This window comes from Acanthochromis polyacanthus, chromosome 2, assembly GCF_021347895.1.
Source record: "Acanthochromis polyacanthus isolate Apoly-LR-REF ecotype Palm Island chromosome 2, KAUST_Apoly_ChrSc, whole genome shotgun sequence".
In the NCBI taxonomy this organism is placed as follows: Eukaryota; Metazoa; Chordata; class Actinopteri; family Pomacentridae; genus Acanthochromis; species Acanthochromis polyacanthus.
Window position 1 is genome coordinate 45116731 of NC_067114.1, and position 19888 is coordinate 45136618.

At 40.4% G+C, this 19888-nt stretch overlaps 1 long non-coding RNA gene across 1 annotated transcript; it reads right to left on the reverse strand.

Annotated features, from left to right (window-relative positions):
- Positions 1–12622: 12622 nt before the first annotated feature.
- LOC127531065 (uncharacterized) lies at positions 12623–18517 on the reverse strand. The gene is made up of 2 exons (XR_007937932.1): positions 13321–18517; positions 12623–13155 (listed from the first exon to the last, which is right to left on the reverse strand). It is a non-coding gene; the product is annotated as an uncharacterized LOC127531065 (long non-coding RNA).
- Between the last annotated feature and the right edge of the window lie 1371 nt (positions 18518–19888).

Below are 19888 nucleotides of genomic sequence, written 5' to 3' on the forward strand. Positions count from 1 at the left end.
AATCACATCTGAAAGTGGTTTATACCGGCGGATTCATGAGAATCTAAGCTTTCCATCGGCGTATAGTGTTTGTATAATCGTGTTTGCAGTCATCGGACATTCTTGAAATTCCTATGCAAATTAGTAGGTGTACCGCCAGCGGTACACTGAAGCTTAAGGGGTTAACTTCCTGTCCCTGAAAATGTTCTATTTAAGTAATGATCTAACTGAACAAAAAAAGACGGACAGATGCAGTTTGGAGATAATCTCTTTGTATCAAGACAAAAAAATAATTTAAGGTCCCATATTTTGCCCTTTTTTAGAAAATTAAAATCTCCCACTTGTCCTCTCTTGTTTTCTTTGAGCTCAAAACACCACAAAGATGGTTTATTTCTGCATGACTGTATGATTCCAGGTCTTAGTTTGGTTCTAAACAGGTTGTTTTAGTGTCTGTAGCTTTAAAAGCAGCTGAATTGTTGCCGGCTCCACCCCCTTCAGGAAGAAGACTCTCTGTATCCGTGATTGACAGCACAGAGCAAAACAGCTTCTAAATTTCTCTCTTAGGTTAATTTTAGATGGAAATATCTATTAATTCTCAGCTCAGTTGTTGTTTTTAACTCCTGTGTTTGTTATAGAATCAGTATTTTAGATGAAGCTACTGCTGGTTAGCGTGTCGTCTGAATGAGTTTGCCACTTTTTCGTCCTCGTTCTGCCGTCTGACAACAGAAACATCTGTAAATGAGAGCAGGTTTATTGTGAGTTCAGCTGCATTAAAATGCATTTTCATGAGCACAGTGGGCAGTAGAGAAGCTAACGGATGCTAAAAGAAGCTAACAGATGCTAGCATGAAAACACAGTAACCCACCCAGTCCTGGTTTGCTGTTCAAGTTTCCACAGATATCTGACGGTCTAAGCTAACTTTAGCTGCACGGCATGCTAACACTCATGATTTACCAACAATAATAATCTATTAATAATCAGATGCTGGCAGTGCATGAGGACTCTTGTGTTCACTCTTGCAGCCAACAGCAGAACATTCGTTGAGTTTTGGTCATAGTTGAGCATTTTCAAGTCAATTTTGAGAAATTTTCAGCTCATTTTGAACAACTTATTTTCACTTTGGACAATTTTTCAGGTCATTCTGAACACAATTTAATTCTTTTTGGACTAGTGTTGAGTTGCTCTCCACAATTTTCAAATAATTTTGATTAAGTTTTATTGCATTTATTGAGTTCTGCTCGTGATTCAGACATTTTAGAGTTTAACAGAATTAGCTTTTCTAGTTGTGGTGGGGTTTGAGGAATGGTAAAAGTACATAACAGCTTTTATTTTCCACCTCCAAGCTAATAACATCCACAAAATACAGTTTTTAAAAATGGATGTGACCTCAAAAATGTTTCCCATTTACTCAGGTTAACTGCATGTTCTATGAAATATAATTAGTTTGAAGATCTGACAGTTTATTATGACCCTAAAATAGCAGAAATCTGGAGTGGGTGGAATACTTTTGTGTAAGTGTACAAGGGTTGGCGGTGAATTCAATACAGCCTTGATCTTAGTTCGCGGAATTATAATAAAAAGAAACAACTCTGGCATAATTTATCATGAATTAATGGCAGACAGAAAGTTTCCATCAATATTTCTTCTTCAAACTACAGAGCGGGATTCTCTGGAGAGTTTTCACCCTGAATAAAAATGTGCTGTTCATACGAGGATTAAGTTTCTATAGAAAGTCGGCATAACGAGTGGAGTGAATTCTCTGCAGTGCATCCATTCAACTCCTCAGATCACCACAAAAGACGTAAAGTAAGAAGCATTCATGGTTTGTGAAGAGGTCTCCAAATTAAAAACTGAACTTTTTAAATGAGTTCCACAAAAATCCAGCATGTTTTTTATATTAAAACAGCAGGGGTGTAACATGCGGCCCGTGGGCCAAAAGCGGTCCTCCAGAGGGTCCAATCAGTTCCAGAGAAGACATTAGCTGCAGATTGTAAATTAGTAAAACTATAAATTTAAAATAACTTCTAAACCATGACAAGTTGTTTTTGATCTGAAAGTAAAATACTCGATTGTTCGTTGTTCTTTTCTCATTTTACGTCTCATTTTTGTAATATTTTGTCTTGTTTTTGTTGTTTTTTGTCTGGCTTGTTTCTTGTTTTTATCATTTTGTGTTTCCCTTTTGTCTCACTTTTTTTCTTATTTTTGCTAATTTGTGTTTTTCTTTGCTTTGTTTCTCGCGTTTGTCATTTTTTTGTCCAATTGTCTTATCAATTTTTTTTATCGCTTTGTAACTTTTGTCAAATTTTTTGTCTCTTTTTTGTTTTGTTGCATACCATTTGTCTCATTTTTGTCACTTTCTTGCTTTTGTCATTTTGTGTCTCATTTTTGTAATATTTTGTCTGATTTTTGCTGTTTGTCTCACATTTCTGTCGTTTTGTGTTTCCTGTTTGTTTTGCTTGTGTTGTCTTGTTTTTGTGTCTTTTTTGTCTGACTTTTGTCATTTTGTTTCTCATTTTTGTAATATTTTGTCTTGTTTTTGTGTCTTTTTTGTCTGACTTTTGTCATTTTGTTTCTCATTTTTGTAATATTTTGTCTTGTTTTTGTGTCTTTTTTGTCTGACTTTTGTCATTTTGTTTCTCATTTTTGTAATATTTTGTCTTGGTTTTGTGTCTTTTTTGTCTGACTTTTGTCATTTTGTTTCTCATTTTTGTAAATTTTGTCTTGTTTTTGTGTCTTTTTGTCATTTTGTTTCACACATTTGCCATTTTTGTCTCATTTGTCCATTCTTTTGTCAGTGTAACTTTGTTTATTTTTGGTCTCTTTTTTGTTTTATTTCATGTTATCACATTTTTTTGTTGTTTTGTTTCTTGCTTTTGTTGTGTGTCCCATTTCTGTAATATTTTGTCATATTTTGGTGCTTTTTTAAAAGTAAAACACCACATTGTTCTGTTCCACATAGCTGACTAAATGTTGTGTTTCTTTGTAGACATTCTGTGATCTGGAAGTTGTAATGTGGAAATGATAAACTGAGGCTGAATGTTGATGAAACTGATTTTTTTTCTTAAGAAATTTCAGGTTGTTCATAATGTTTAGTAAAAAGATAATTCCTTAAAAGTGACCTTTTTTGCACTAAAACAAAGGAACCATTAGGAGTTATTGTGGTTATTTATTTATAGATTATTATGATGTGATTTTATTCGTCACTGGAGATTAAACTGAGCTGAATGTGGAACCTGAACTGAAATGAGTTGGACATTTCTGCTCTAAAGTCTCCTGTTGAGTAGCTGTTAAAACAATCTAAGGTTAATAATCTGTTCTTTGTATTATGATTAAAGGTTTTAAATATCGTCAAAAATCAACCGTGTTTGTTGTGTACATGCAGGAATTAAATGTGCACGGGCATGATTGAGAAGCCGGCGGGAAGCTTTCTGAGTCCTTCTTGACGCCTTAATGGGCTTCCTCTGACAATATGTTTTCATTTACCTGAAATAATGAGATTCAGCGTGTCCGTACGAGACGCACAGCATGTGTCCGACTGAAGCATTACAAACCGAAGCTTTTTCATCACCACACCTTGGGTTTACAGCTGCTCTTCAGAGGAGACTCCAGACGGCCGACAAACCAAACGGCTACAGTCGTAGTTTGGTTTTTTTGCTGTTGCATTTCTGTGATTATCAGTTAGAAACACAACAGAAAACTGACAGGCCATCAAAGGAGAGAAACTATTTGTGCTACACGACGGATTTCTGGTCGATGCCAGGAAATGGGTTTGTTTGCATCTGGTTGAGAATGTAAAGGGACTTTTCTTTTTTTTTTTCTTTTTCTATCTTTTCAACGTCTTTTGTTGCTTTCTGGGTGCTACCGTTTTTAAAATTACCCAACAACAACCTCCGAGCAGCAACAGAAGCACTGAAAATTACAAGTTTTGCTCAATATCTGAAGATCTTCCCCGGTATTCACTGATATATCTGTATTATCCAAAATGTTTACAACTTTTGCTAACATAGTGAGAGTTTCCCTGCTGGTGATAAATTAAATTTCATTTCAATCCAAGTTTTAGTGCATGAAGACTCTTGTGTTTACTCTTGCAGCCAACAGCAGAACATTTGGTGAGTTTTGCTCATGGATCAGACATTTTAGCGTTTTCAAGTCATTTCAGAAAAATTTTAAACTCCTTTTGAACAAAATTTGAGTATTTTGGACACATTTTGGACTAGTTTTGGGTTACTCTCCACAGAAGTCATTTTGGTCAAATTTTCATGCATGAACACCCGGGTGTTCGCTCTTGCAGAACATTTGGTGAGTTTTGTTTGTGGTTCCAACATTTTAGTGTTTTCAAGTCAATCTGGAGACATTTTTGACTCATTTTGAAGAAGCTACTCTCACTTTGGACAAATTCTAAGTTATTTGGAATAAGTTTTGAGTATTTTTTGCCTAATTTTGTGTCATTCTGGACAAGTTTTCAAGTCATTTTGAAGTCATTTAATGAATTGTGGACTTGTTTTGAGTTATTCTCCACAGTTTTAAAGTCATTTTGGTCAAGTTTGAGCGCATTAATTACTCTTGTGTTCACTCTAACAGCCAACAGCAGAACTTTTGGTGAGTTTTGCTTGTTTCTGAGACATTGTTGCATTTTTAAGTCAATTTAGAGAAATTTTCAGCTCATCTTGAATAAGTTATTGTCACTTTGAAAAAGATCTAAGTTATTTTAAACAGGTTTTGAATATTTTGGACTAATTTGATGTAAGTTTAGACAAATTTTCAAGACATACGTTTACAACTTCTGCATTACATTTCATTTTAATCCAAGTGTATGAAGACTCTTGTGTTCACTGTTATAGCCAACAGCAGAACATTTGGTGAGTTTTGCCTGTGGTTTAGACGTTTTAGCATTTTCAAGCTGATTTAAAGACATTTTAACTTTTTAAATTTTTGATCAGGATTTGAACATTTTGGACAAGTTTTAGATTATTTTGGACACATTTAATTAATTTTGGACTAATTTTCTCTGCAATTTTGTTCAAAGTTGAGTGCATGAAGAATCTCGCGTTCACTCTTGCCAACAGCAGAACATTTAAAGTGTGTCCGATTGTCTTCAAGCTTCACAACACGATGCCGCCACCGCCGTGCTTCAGGTCATGATGCCGCCACCGCCGTGCTTCACGTCATCGTGCTGCTGCCACCGCCGTGCTTCACGTGACGATGCTGCCACCACCGTGCTTCACGTCATGATGCTGCCTCCGCCGTGCTTCACGTCATGATGCTGCCTCCGCCGTGCTTCACGTCATCATGCTGCTGCCACCGCCGTGCTTCACATCATGATGCTGCCACCACCGTGCTTCACATCATGATGCTGCCACCACCGTGCTTCACATCATGATGCTGCCACCACCGTGCTTCACATCATGATGCTGCCACCACCGTGCTTCACATCATGATGCTGCCACCACCATGCTCCAGGCTCCTGTCCATCATAGACAATCCAAGTCATCCTCTGCACAGCAGCATCTCCAGACAGAGGAGCAGCTTTATTGACAGACTGCTGTCATTTTCCTGCTCCACAGACAGACTGAAGAAATCGTTCCTCCCCCACGCCATCCAGCTCTTCAACACTAACCGGGGAGGGCAATAAAATGGACAAAACAACACAACAAAAATTCTCTATTCATTACACACTAACACCACACACACACTTTACCACACTAACACACACGCACATCTACATGCTTGACTCAAGTGTGAAAAACAGACTGCTGCAGACTGTAACACACCGTCATTCTGCACAATTGCACTACTGCACTGTCAGAAACTGCCAGATGTTTAGATGTTTATTTTTTTATTATAGTCTTATATGTAACTTGCATGCTCTTATGTTTTTACCTTTCATGCTGCTGGAACTGTGAATTTCTCTTTGGAGATTAATAAAGTATCTACCGACCTACCTACCTACATTCACAACATGATGCTGCCACCACCATGCTTCACATCATGATGCTGCCACCACTGTGCCTCACAGCGGAGATGGTGTGTTTGTGATGATGTGCAGTGTGTGGTCAAACATGTCGTCCAGTCTGATGACCAAGCTTCACAATATTAACTTGAAAAATTTACCAATCTGTTCAACTTCAGTGATATCGGTTGAATATATTTGTAACAAATGTGGTTTTAAAGAGTCCAGTGATCTCCAGAGTTAGAGTTTAGTCAGGATTCACCTACAGGGCATTGATGATCAAACTATGTTCCTCTTTTATTAGTAAAAGTCTGATCACAAATGTCTTTTATTGTTTGTTTTTCTGTGCTGGTTAGCTGTTGTAATGATAGCAATCCAAGCAAGTCACTATTTTGCAAAGACACAGTGACATCTTTATTTAACTCCATCCGAGACTAATTTGATTGGTTAAACACAAAGAAGCAGAATATTAAGGTGATATTAACAGACCATTCTACACTACAGAATTAGCTAGCTAGGTGAAGCTAATTGAACAGAAAGCAGAAATTGAAAATCATCCAAATCATTGCTAAAACAACAAGACTGTGTCCTTACTGTTGCACTTTTACCTTTTCATTGCACCATTCGCTTTGAGAATTAATTTAAATTTTAATTAATTAAGAACATCCAGTTGTCTTAATGGCATTTTCAGTTGTACAGCCAAAGCACCTCCTCAGTCTTTTGATAATGGATTAATCCATTTCGTCATTTTTCAAAGAAGAATGACACTTGTTGCTTTTCAAATGCGATTATTTAAGGTTTTAACCTGCCTGACATTTTGCAAAACCGTGTGTCTTTGGGTTGAGAAGGGTTTGTTGAAATTGTGATGGCATGTTGTGGTTTACTGATGTTTATCAGACTGACTGTAATAAACAGTGTTGGCTGCAGTCCTGTGTTCTCTTTGTCAAAACAAATCTCCTGCATGTCACGTTAAAAAGCATCTGCCTGACTGAGCACTCAGACGAAGCCTTCATGTACCTGGGGGTCCGCTGAGCATCATTACTGCCTCTTGAACACAGAGAACACTCGGTCCACAGGCCTGGAGAGAACATTTCCACGCGCTTATCTTTCACGTCTTAAATTTCCCATTTGCATGCAGCCTAATTTGCCGAGGCCACTTGATTTTGCAGAAGAAGCGTAAAGGGGAACTTCGTTTTTTTCAACCTGGGGTCTGTTTTCATATGTCATTGCATACATGTGAGTGATGGAGAAATGAATTTTCGACATAGCTCCAGTATTTAGCCAGGCAGGCAGCTTAGCAGCTCAGCTAGCAGCTCGGCTAGCAAAAAGTATGGGGCAACTTGCCCCCCCACGTCAAAGTCCGCCCTAACGTGCTTTTTTTCCCCACACTGACCGGCTCGGATAGTCTCAATGAGTGTCCCACAACATACTAGAGATGAGAAGTGAACGAAAACCTCCACATTACCTGGCGATCGCTCTTTGTTGTGGTCTGTATCCAAATCTGAGGATGCTAGAAAGCAAATCTCGTAACTCACGCGATTTCGTGAGCTATCGCGTATGAAATGACATATGAAAACAGACCCCAGGTTGAAAAAAACTGAAGTTCCCCTTGAAAGAATGTCATCAATGTTTGGTCTCGACTGCAGAGAAGGAGATTATCCGAATACAGACACTGTTGTTTGTATCTACAAACCGCTTCACAAAAAACGTAAATAAGAACAAAATGAAAGTATTTGCAAATCATGTAAATCCTTTCATTTATTTCAATAAATGGGCAATGGAAAGAATGTTGAAACTGAGAAAATTCTATTGTTATTTGATTGATTAAAAATGTGCTTTGTTTAATCAGTCACTGATTATTGAATGAGAATGCTAGTATTTAGTTTAGACACCATGACAAAGACTTCTGTGATGGTTAATGACGTCTCCTGATTTGTATATTAAGAATGCCACGCTGTGCAAAAGATTTGATGTCTTGATCACTTTTGGAGTACGTTTTCAAATAAAACAAATTAAAGAAATGCATAAATAATGTCACTTGTTTTGCAAATTCTGCAGTTAAACCCTATGGAGCCCAGCATAGGGCAGGCGCTACGATTCAATGTTGATTGGTGGTAGATTTGAAACCAAATCAGATTGATGGATCATTCATTTTGCATATTAAATCTGGGGAGTTACCCTAACATTTCACACATTCGCCAGGTCTCAGAGCGCTTTTGTGTTGCAGTGATGGGTTTGTCAAAATACACAAGCTTTATAAATGAGACTATGGCATATTGTGCATGTTTATTTTTTATATATAAATTTGAGGAGTACAGCTATGAAATATATGTAGAAAAACATATGATTTTCCTTTTTTTTAGGTTTATTGGACTTTTAAGCAATTTATTGTAGTAGTTCAGACATAAGCCAATACATATTAAAACATGGGATTTAAAGGTTATATTGATGTAATACAAATAAAAATAATCCCCCCCAAAAATGCACTCGTGTATGTAAAAATGTAAGAATATGTCCTAGCGAACACAATGGTGGGTGTTTAAGGGTCAACAGATGATCTTGGCCTATTACACTGTAAATGCAGGATTTTTTTGTTTTTAAACTACAGAAATGCTCCTTTCACAAGACCTCCACAAGCATAAAACTGTGCACTCAGACAGCACAGTACTCCTCCAAGGCTGCTCATTCCCCCATATGGCATTGCCAAAAATGCAGCGCTGAGCACAGGCGTGTGCTATGCATGTACACATTATGTACGGATACGAACCGCGAGACCTAAATATGTAGCAGGCGGCAGGATTTGAAGGGGCTTCGAAACACCCCCACAATTTAATCAGTTGTTCCTTGTATCATTTCCGACAGATAAGTCCTGATAAGTCCACAGTGGCGGATTTGTAGTAGGATCACAATCATGTGATCGTCAGCAGGCAGCTGACCCAATGTTCACTTGTTGTCATGGTTACAGTGATGCTGTGACACTATCTTGCAATGATACATAAATCTTTAACAAATCCATGGATCCAGACTATAAGCTGCATCACTGATAAAATCTAATCACTTGGTCCTTGTGTCATTTCTGACCTTCCCTGAAAATTTTATTCAAATCCGTCTGTCCGTTTTTGAGTAATGTTGCAAACAGACAGACGGAGAAATCAACGCCGATCATCACGTAACTCCACTGCGTTCCTTGGCGGAGTAATTAAGTGGTGTTTTTGTGACCCATCATTTGACCTGCAGGTTCTGACCGAGCGGGAAGGCAGATTAAAACACTAAAGATGAATAAATTACCTGCACATTGTTCCTGTGATACCCCTGTTAGCATGCTGAACAACAACAACACTGCCGGTGGAACTCCAGTTCTAGTTTTTCTGAAATAAACGTGTTCTGACAGTAATTGTTGGGCTCACGAGACATCTAAAAACCAAGAACAGCCAACATGCACCACTACAACCCTTCCTCATACGTTTGTTTGCCAGGAATAAATGCAACGTTTATATGAGGTAAAATGTAACCTTTGTGCTCTATACGCTCACAACACCCAAAGGTTTGCAGTGTTTTTCTTTCCTTCCTGTGTTCCACATATCAGTCGATTGGCGTCCACTTTCAACAGATAAACACACTGTGGGCTATTAATTATCCTCAGACACCAGCCTTCGCAACTGAATGACTTGAAACCAGATCAAACGTCTGGATTTTAATTATTTAATATTGGATTCTCCGATGACTGCGGGGGGAAAAAGAAAAAAAATTATCAGAGAGCAGCCTGTTCAATATCAGAATTAGCTTAAAAGGAGCTACGTTAATGTGTATGTGCACCGCTGAATCGCTGATATCCTCAGAGAACACAGGTGTGCATACTGCTGATGAGGGTGATTCGTGAGTGGAAGCTTTTCTTTTTAATCGCTAAAGCTACAGCGTTAATGCAGAAACTCACAACTCGAGCTCTACATATGCAGTTCTGTAGACTGTTGCACCATCCAATGATTTCTGGACTGTTTTGAAGCCTCAGATTGGAGTTTAGTTGTCACAATCTTGCCCTTTTGATCAGATATGACGAGCAAGAGGTGGATCTAGCCAACTGTGCATGCTGGTACAATAGCATTTTGCAAATTCAATGCAGTCCTGCACAAAAACATACACTTCTTTGTCAACTACTTCCCTCTAAATGCAACTTTAATTAACTAAATGAACATCATGCTGCATTAAAGAAGAGCTGAAGCTACCAACTGGGATCATAAATGAATCAGGAAAATGTTTACCGAGATAATAAGTGGAGGAAGTCTTTTTCATAGACGGCAATACAGTCAGACAACTGGTGGAGTGGTCCCCTGCAGGCTGTTAGGAAGAATGCAGGTTTTAAGGCACTTCACTACTAAGACCTGTCCATCTTTTAAATACAGGAAATGGTTGATCAACACCACAACATGAATTATTTACACAAAAGGCTGTAAATTTGTGAACTGCTGACATTTTTTAGAGGCTATTCTTCTGATCTGCCACTCATTGGACGTGAAACTACACTTAGTAAAACATCTTTACTATTGAGAGTCACTCTTTTCCAGCAGTGGTAATTCTGGTAGGAATTTGAAAAAAGAAGTGTCCTGATATTTTCCTTTTTTTTTTTTTTTAATAATGTATGGCACTAAAACAGTTAAAGTCATAGATTGATGATAACTACACAGCTAGTTATAAAAAAAAAGCAGCTAACTACACAGCTAAAGTCATATAAAAGAAGCTAACTACACAGCTAAAGTCATAGAAAAGCAGCTAACTACACAGCTAAAGTCATAGAATGATGCTAACTACACAGCTAAAGTCACAGAATGATGATAACTACACAGCTAAAGTCACAGAATGATGCTAACTACACAGCTAAAGTCACAGAATGATGTTAACTACTTAGCTAAAGTCAAAGAAAAGAAGCTAACTAGCGCTAAAGTCATAGGAAATCAGCTAACAACAGAGCTCAATTCACAGAAAAGCAGCCAACTACTGGTTGAGATGGTGTTGTGAACCCAGAGTCATGACAATAAAAGCTAATAATAAAACAGAAGCAGCATGATCTTTTTTTTTTTTTTAATCAGGGTAAATGGAGAGGATTATAATTTTCAGAGGTGCAGGGAATACTTCACTGAAACATGAGCCCAGAGTGGGTAAAAATGACTAAAAGAACACTCAGAAACTGCCTTGAGTTCAGACGGTTAAATCAATTATGTAAATACAAACTGATGTGAAAATAAAAAGAGTGTATTGTAAAATAAATCAATATCTCTAAAACTACTTGTTCATCCTTCTATCTTTTCTTCTTTTCTAAATGTATTTTGTAGAGGATTCTTCTGTCAAAGCTCTGATGAAGTGGAAAAGCATGACTAAACAGATTGCGGTAAATATATTACTCAGCATCTTAAAAAAAGAACTCTAAAACCTAAACTTTTTTCCGCATTCATGGAAACATTCCCCAACATTTCATTTCCTCGCACAGCTGATGATTGGGATCAAACAGAATACCAAAGAAACGTCTCCAACCGATGGGTAGGGAGTGCCAGAGTTGATAAATTGATTTTAATGAAACCGGCGTGCAATTACAGCAACATCAAGGCATATCAGCGGCTTCGGAATTGAGTCACGCCTGCACTTAATGCCAAAGAGATGGAAAAATGCTTCACGTTCAGCCTTGGTCGCCACAAAAATCATGATAAAGTTGACTCGTCGGTTAAGAGGTGACGACGTTTGATGCAAAAGCAGCGACAGATTGGATGTAATGATACGGAGGCTGCCACAGGACTCACCTCCTAATGTATGCGGTCCAAGCTGGGATAATTATCTGCTTGTGTTGGCATTAGCAGCACAGTGTACTGTAATCAGACGTGAGCTGAAGCTAAATTATGGGGTGTCTAGTTGGCGGAAAATAATCACAAACCCGAGGCACAAACAGACTCCATGTTCCACCATCATCAACCACCCTGGAAACTCTAGCAACACTCAATCATGGTCAATTTAAATTGGTGTTTTAGACAAGAATTAAAAGGAAAAAACAAAATAAAAACTCTCTAGTTGTACCTTTGACTGCAGTTCCATCATTGTTCCTGTTGAAACGGTGGTGGCAGCACCATTATGTGAAGCATGATGCTGCCACCACCGTGCTTCACAGTGGGGATGGTGTGTTTGTGATGATGTGCAGTGTTTGCGAAACATAGAATCTAGTCCAGGTGTCTTCAGAGTCTCCACATGTCTTCTAGTGAACTCTAGTCCAGATTTATTTGGAGCCTTTTCCATCAGAGTCTTTCTCTTTGTCTCCATAAAGCTTTGATTGGTGAAGAACAGACAACAGTTGTTGGATGAACAGTCTCTAACAGCTCAGCCCCTGAAGCTTGGAACTCCTTCAGAGGAGTCATAGGAGTCTTGGTGGCCTCCCAAGTGTAGTTTCTTGGTGTCATTCTATCCAGGAGTACTGGTTCTTTATAGTTCAATGACAGACATATTCACTGACCTCAGATCATCTTAATTCTAGTAATTATGTGACTTCTGGAACCAAATGGCAGTACAAATGTTGAATTTGTGACTTTATAATTGACAATCCTTGGTAGGGATTTGATTTCACTCCTTTTTTGGCAATTTCATGTCAAAAACTTCAAATAAATTGACCACAATTCAATGTTGAAAAGCAACAAAAGCAGAAAACTTCCAAAGGGACTGTATTGTGAATAACATCCGAGCACATCTTTATTGTATTTGTGTAACAGACGACAACACGGGAGGGCAAACAGAGTTTTCAGCGTCTAACTATTACAAAGCACAGTCTCATCTGACTTATCGCATTATCGGAGGAGCCTCGGCGTCGAGTTTGGCCCCATAATGAGGCCAGGAAGGAGTCGCTGCTGCAGAGTCGCTTGAGGGGAAAGAGTTTGTTTCCAGCTCGGAATGATGTGGCTGCTTATTGGTCAGAGGGGGGATGAAATCACTCTGCAAAATCCATAATGGTTTCAAAATTTCACAAGAAAAATATGGAGTGTTCCAGAGGTTTTGTCCTCGCAAGAGAAAACTCCCAGAGACCCAATGTCACCTTTGATAAAACACCACATGTTGCCGTTCGGTCCTTTATTAGCGGCTCTGAGTGGGATTTGTCTTGTCGGTGGGGGATGAGCTGCAGTTTTCGGCGCTGTATGGCCGGCAGCTATGGCAATAAACATCGTGTAATGGAAGCAAGTGGGAGTGTGAGGAAGCTGCTACACAACAGAGAACAAAAAGAAGCACAGAAAAGCCGAAAATTAAGTCATTTCAGCTTTTCAACATCAACACAGCTCACTGTGTTGTCTCCAACTCTGATCTGAGCTCACACTTCCGCTTTGCTGTCTTCAAACCATTTCTGAGGATCTTCGTCTTCGACTCACCGTCTGGATGGAAAACTGATCTTCTCCAAGTCTCAGTTCTCTTCAGACTGCATCAGGTAGTCCTCCAGGATTTCTGCAGACTTTGCTGCATTCATTTACCCTCTACCTTTACAAGCCTTCCAGGAGCTGCTGCCACCACCATGCTTCACGTCATGATGTTGCCACCACCATGCTTCACGTCACGATGTTGCCACCACCATGCTTCACGTCATGTTGTTGCCCCCACCATGCTTCACATCATGATGCCCCCACCGCCATGCTTCACATCATGATGCCGCCACCGCCATGCTTCACATCATGATGCCGCCACCGCCATGCTTCACATCATGATGCCGCCACCGCCATGCTTCACACCATGTTGTTGCCGCCACCACCATGCTTCACATCATGATGCCGCCACCGCCATGCTTCACACCATGTTGTTGCCACCACCATGCTTCACATCATGATGCTGCCCCCACCATGCTTCACACCATGATGTTGCCACCACCATGCTTCACATCATGATGCCGCCACCACCATGCTTCACACCATGTTGTTGCCACCACCATGCTTCACATCATGATGCTGCCCCCACCATGCTTCACACCATGATGTTGCCACCACCATGCTTCACATCATGATGCCGCCACCGCCATGCTTCACATCATGATGCCGCCACCGCCATGCTTCACATCATGATGCTGCCTCCACCATGCTTCACATCATGATGCTGCCACCACCATGCTTCACACCATGATGTTGCCACCACCATGCTTCACATCATGATGCCGCCACCGCCATGCTTCACATCATGATGCCGCCACCGCCATGCTTCACACCATGTTGTTGCCGCCACCACCATGCTTCACATCATGATGCCGCCACCGCCATGCTTCACACCATGTTATTGCCACCACCATGCTTCACATCATGATGCCGCCACCACCATGCTTCACATCATGATGCCGCCACCACCATGCTTCACACCATGTTGTTGCCACCACCATGCTTCACACCATGTTGTTGCCACCACCATGCTTCACATCATGATGCTGCCCCCACCATGCTTCACACCATGATGTTGCCACCACCATGCTTCACATCATGATGCCGCCACCGCCATGCTTCACACCATGATGTTGCCACCGCCATGCTTCACATCATGATGCCGCCACCACCATGCTTCACATCATGATGCCGCCACCACCATGCTTCACATCATGATGCCGCCACCACCATGCTTCACACCATGTTGTTGCCACCACCATGCTTCACACCATGTTGTTGCCACCACCATGCTTCACATCATGATGCTGCCCCCACCATGCTTCACACCATGATGTTGCCACCACCATGCTTCACACCATGATGCCGCCACCGCCATGCTTCACATCATGATGCCGCCACCGCCATGCTTCACACCATGTTGTTGCCACCACCATGCTTCACATCATGATGCCGCCACCACCATGCTTCACGTCACGATGTTGCCCCCGCCATGCTTCACATCATGATGCCGCCACCGCCATGCTTCATATCATGATGCCGCCACCGCCATGCTTCACATCATGATGCCGCCACCGCCATGCTTCACACCATGATGCCGCCACCGCCATGCTTCACACCATGTTGTTGCCACCACCATGCTTCACATCATGATGCCGCCACCACCATGCTTCACATCATGATGCCGCCACCACCATGCTTCACACCATGTTGTTGCCACCACCATGCTTCACATCATGATGCCGCCACCACCATGCTTCACATCATGATGCTGCCCCCACCATGCTTCACACCATGATGTTGCCACCGCCATGCTTCACATCATGATGCCGCCACCGCCATGCTTCACATCATGATGCCGCCACCGCCATGCTTCACATCATGATGCCGCCACCGCCATGCTTCACACCATGTTGTTGCCACCACCATGCTTCACACCATGATGCTGCCCCCACCATGCTTCACACCATGATGCTGCCACCACCATGCTTCACATCATGATGCCGCCACCGCCATGCTTCACATCATGATGCCGCCACCGCCATGCTTCACATCATGATGCCGCCACCGCCATGCTTCACACCATGTTGTTGCCACCACCATGCTTCACATCATGATGCCGCCACCGCCATGCTTCACACCATGATGCCGCCACCACCATGCTTCACATCATGATGCCGCCACCACCATGCTTCACATCATGATGCCGCCACCACCATGCTTCACACCATGTTGTTGCCACCACCATGCTTCACATCATGATGCTACCACCACCATGCTTCACATCATGATGTTGCCCCCACCATGCTTCATGTTATGATGCTGCCCCCACCATGCTTCACACCATGATGTTGCCACCACCATGCTTCACATCATGATGCTGCCATCGCCATGCTTCACATCATGATGCCGCCACCACCATGCTTCACATCATGATGCCGCCACCACCATGCTTCACACCATGTTGTTGCCACCACCATGCTTCACATCATGATGCTACCACCACCATGCTTCACATCATGATGTTGCCCCCACCATGCTTCATGTTATGATGCTGCCCCCACCATGCTTCACACCATGATGTTGCCACCACCATGCTTCACATCATGATGCTGCCACCGCCATGCTTCACATCATGATGCTGCCATCGCCATGCATGCCCTCACTAATTTCTTCATTTCATGAAAACCGTTGGTAAAACGCCTCATGTTGCCGTTCGTTCCTTTAACAGTGATTCCAAGTGGGATTTGTCTTGTCGCTGGGGGTTGAGCTGCAGTTTTCGGCGCTGTATGGCCGACAGCTATGGCAATAAACATCATGTAATGGAAGTAGGTGGGAGTCTGAGGAAGCTGCTACTCAACAGAGAACAAAAAGCACAGAAAGGCCAAGAATTAAGTAATTTCAGCCTTTCATCTGATCCGTGCTTCCCATTTCTACAAACAACTTAGTGTGTTGTCTCCAACTCTTTGATCTGAGCTCATACACTCAAAAACAATCATTTTTGCAGAAAAAAGCACCCAGATGATGGCCTTAGGAGTCCTCGTATGTAAATAGCTCTGGGAAACCATTATCATCTGCTTTATCTGCATCCAGATGGACTTTTGAAGGACTTCCAGAAGCTTTTTCCAGACAAAAAGTCCCCATTTGTGTCCAGAAAGCAAAGTTTTATTGCAACAACAGGAGTGGACACAAAACTGGTACGTAATTTACCGTGCTCTGATTTAAAAGCTAAAACAGTCGAAGGACGAAGCGGCGGCGAAGCTTGAAGGACGAAGCGCCGCCATGTGAGTGGCGTGAGGGCGACTCTCTGGTGGTTTTCAGCCTTTTTAGCTCATGACCCCATAAATTAAACAAAAAGGATGACTTATTTATTTCCCCCTCAACCCACTTAACTCATCTGAAAGCACAGAGAAATGTCAAATTATTAAATACACTCATTTTAGATGATTTCATTTGAAAACTGGACCCATTTGTATTCAAATCTTTATTCTAATTTCACCACTTTTAAAATAATCTGGGAATTTTGGAGTTTTTGGCCACACTGAAATAAAAATCACCTTTTAAATGCTTCAAACATGATAAAAGTGATTTATTTAATCATTTGGACCGAGTTTTCCTTTTGTTCAGCTGATTTTTTTTAACCTTTTCTGTACTTAAAGTCTATTTAATGCACAAATGGACATTTTGGAGTATTTAATACCACTGTGCAAAACAATAATGGAGTGAGAAATGTCAAATTATTTAATACACTCATTTTTAGATGATTTCATTTGAAAACTGGACTAATTTGCATTTAAATGTAGATTCTAATTTCACCACTTGTTAGAAAAACAGCTCGTATTTAATCATTTGAACTGAATTTTCATTTAGTTAGGCTGATTTTAACCTTTTTTATTAACACAGTACTTTTAAAAAATGATTTAATGCACAAATATCTGATAAAAATTGGGATTTGGGAGCATTTGGCTCCAGTCTGCAAAACAATAATGGAGTAAGAAATGTCAAATTATGAAATACACTCATGTTAGATTAATTTTATTCAAAGGAGAGACATTTTCATTTGAAAACTGGACTCATTTGCATTCAAATCTAGATTTTAATGTCACTACTTTGGGAATAATTTAAGAAAAACTCATATTTAATCATTTGGACTGAGTTTTCCTTTTGTTCAGCTGATTTTTTTTTAACCCTTTCCACCAAAAAAGTACTCAAAAATATAAAATTGGGAGTATCTGGCACCAATTTGCAAACAAAAACACCCATTAAAGGCTTCAAATGTGATAAAAAAAATGATTTATTTAGCAGGAAAACTACATTTTCTTCTATATGTCAAGAGTAGAAAACATGACTGATGCTCACAGTTACAGCTTTAAACTTTAACTCGTAGCTTTGATGCGTTTTTATTCGACTTTTGGTGACCCACAGAGCCCCAACTATGCAGCAGGAGATGCTAATTTCACGGAGGTCAGGGGAAATAATGCGAGCTTCTGGAGGAAGGTGTTTGGAGATTCAGAAGCTGCTGTAAGTTTAAACATATTATGCATCTTCCACGCGCTCCTCCGCTCTCCAGAGGCTGGTTTCCCGCAGATCAAAGCGCCTTCGTCTTCTCTGAAATAATGAGGAGGGAAATAAAAGCGACGATCCTCTCATCAGGCGTCACCTTGAACGCACCGCCGGCATCCTTCAGCCATAGGAATTCATGTTCGGGGGCGAAGCTAAAAAAAAAAAATCATAAAAAATAAACAACCGGGATCGGAGATGATTACGAATCGTTTCCCCCGTCGTGAACTCATCCTCGAGCATCTTTGCCGCCGCCGCTGCCGTCCTCCCCTCCGTCCACACACTGGAGGGGTTGCCATGGAAACAAGGAGTCGACAGTTTTGTTTTTTCTTTTTCTTTTTTTTCCATTTCCAGCTTCCTTGCGAAGCGCTGCAGCTTTCTACAGCAGAAACCCGCCCCGAGAATGCAGCATTGTTCACGTCCAGACTGCTTCAGAGCCGAGCAGCGGAGGAAAATTCAGAATAATCACACTCTGATGGCCCAAAAGTGTGAAAAACTGGATGACAAGCTTCCAGTTTCATGCTTTAATGTCTGGAAAAAGGAGTTATTGTGAAAAATTTAGGACCAAATCAAGGTAATTTTAAGTATTTTGTGAATTCTGACACTGATATTCATGTAAAGTTGTGAAATACTGATTAATAAAAATGTAGATGAACCAGTTTCTTCCTGTTTTTACTCTTTTTCTACTTTTAGCTCCTAGCAGAGAATCAAAACTAGACTTCTTCATTCATAAGGAGAACTTATGGAAAATATAAATATTAATGATTAAATCAGGATGGTCTCTGTTTGTGGATCAACTGACAGAAATGTTTCCAAAAGGAGTTGAAATTTAACGACATGACTCAGAACTTTTCTAAACAGACTAAAAAAAAATCCTCAAAATGGTTCAAGGATTGTCCAGAATGACTTCAAATTTGACAAAATGGACTCAAAATGTTTCCAAGGCGACTTGATTATTTAACAACTTTTTAAAATGACTCAAAAAATATTTCCAAAAAAATCTTTAAAATGGTTAAAAAATTGTCCAACGTAAGTTAAGATTCAACAAAAATGACTCAAACTGAGACTGAGAATTCTTCAGATTGTGTAAAATAGAAACAGGAGGACGCTCTCCTCTGTGGATCAGCTGAATAAAAATGTTTCCAAAAAGACTTCAGCTTTGATGAAATGACTCAAAATTCTCTAAAATGACCCAAAGCTTTTCCAAAAGGACTGGATTTTAAAAAGAAAAAGAAAAAAAACCGTCAAAAGCCAAATAACTGATATTTCCCAAGATATACACCCCCTGTCAAAAGTTTTAGGACAGGTTCTAATTTATTTGAATGAGAAAATGTCCTAAAACTTTTGACATGAGGTGTATGTCTTTTTAAAAATTGCCCGTTCAACTACTTCAAGCAAGTTTTTTTGCACTTTTTTTTTAAACTGTAGGTGTAAATCTACCAACATTTTAGTTTTTGTGGTGCCAACATGTCATAGCTGCTCAATCAGATATGAAAGTTCAATAAAAAAAACTTTTTGCGACCAAACATTTCAGTTAAATTTTTCACTTTCACTTCATTTTTCTCACATTTAAATTTGAGGCTGTTTGAACAACAACATTAGCCTAGCTGCGCTAGACCCAGCTCTGAAGGCACAAGGGTCTAGGAACTCTCGACAGGGAGGGAGGCGGGCTAAAAGGTTGTCTTTCAAATCCCTCTGCAGCAATTGGGTAGTTATACAACCAATCAGTGGAACGAATAGGCTGATGTAGTTCTTAGAGCACCGGCGGATTGTGGCTAAGTCCCATTAGCTTCCCAACCAGCGGAGCCAACTGGTATATTAAGGATTTGCCATATCCCGTCGGCATAAGTCCAAATACGTCTTTCTTCTCAATGAAACACTTCAGTGCCGTCCTTTGTTTATCTTTCAAGTTGAATTTTAGCTTCAAATCTTTAAGGGCTGTGGCCAAAGCCGAGTCGAAAGCTAACTGTTTATTGTTTCCGGTTGTTTCTGTCAGAATCGTCACGCCTCTGTCGTCACT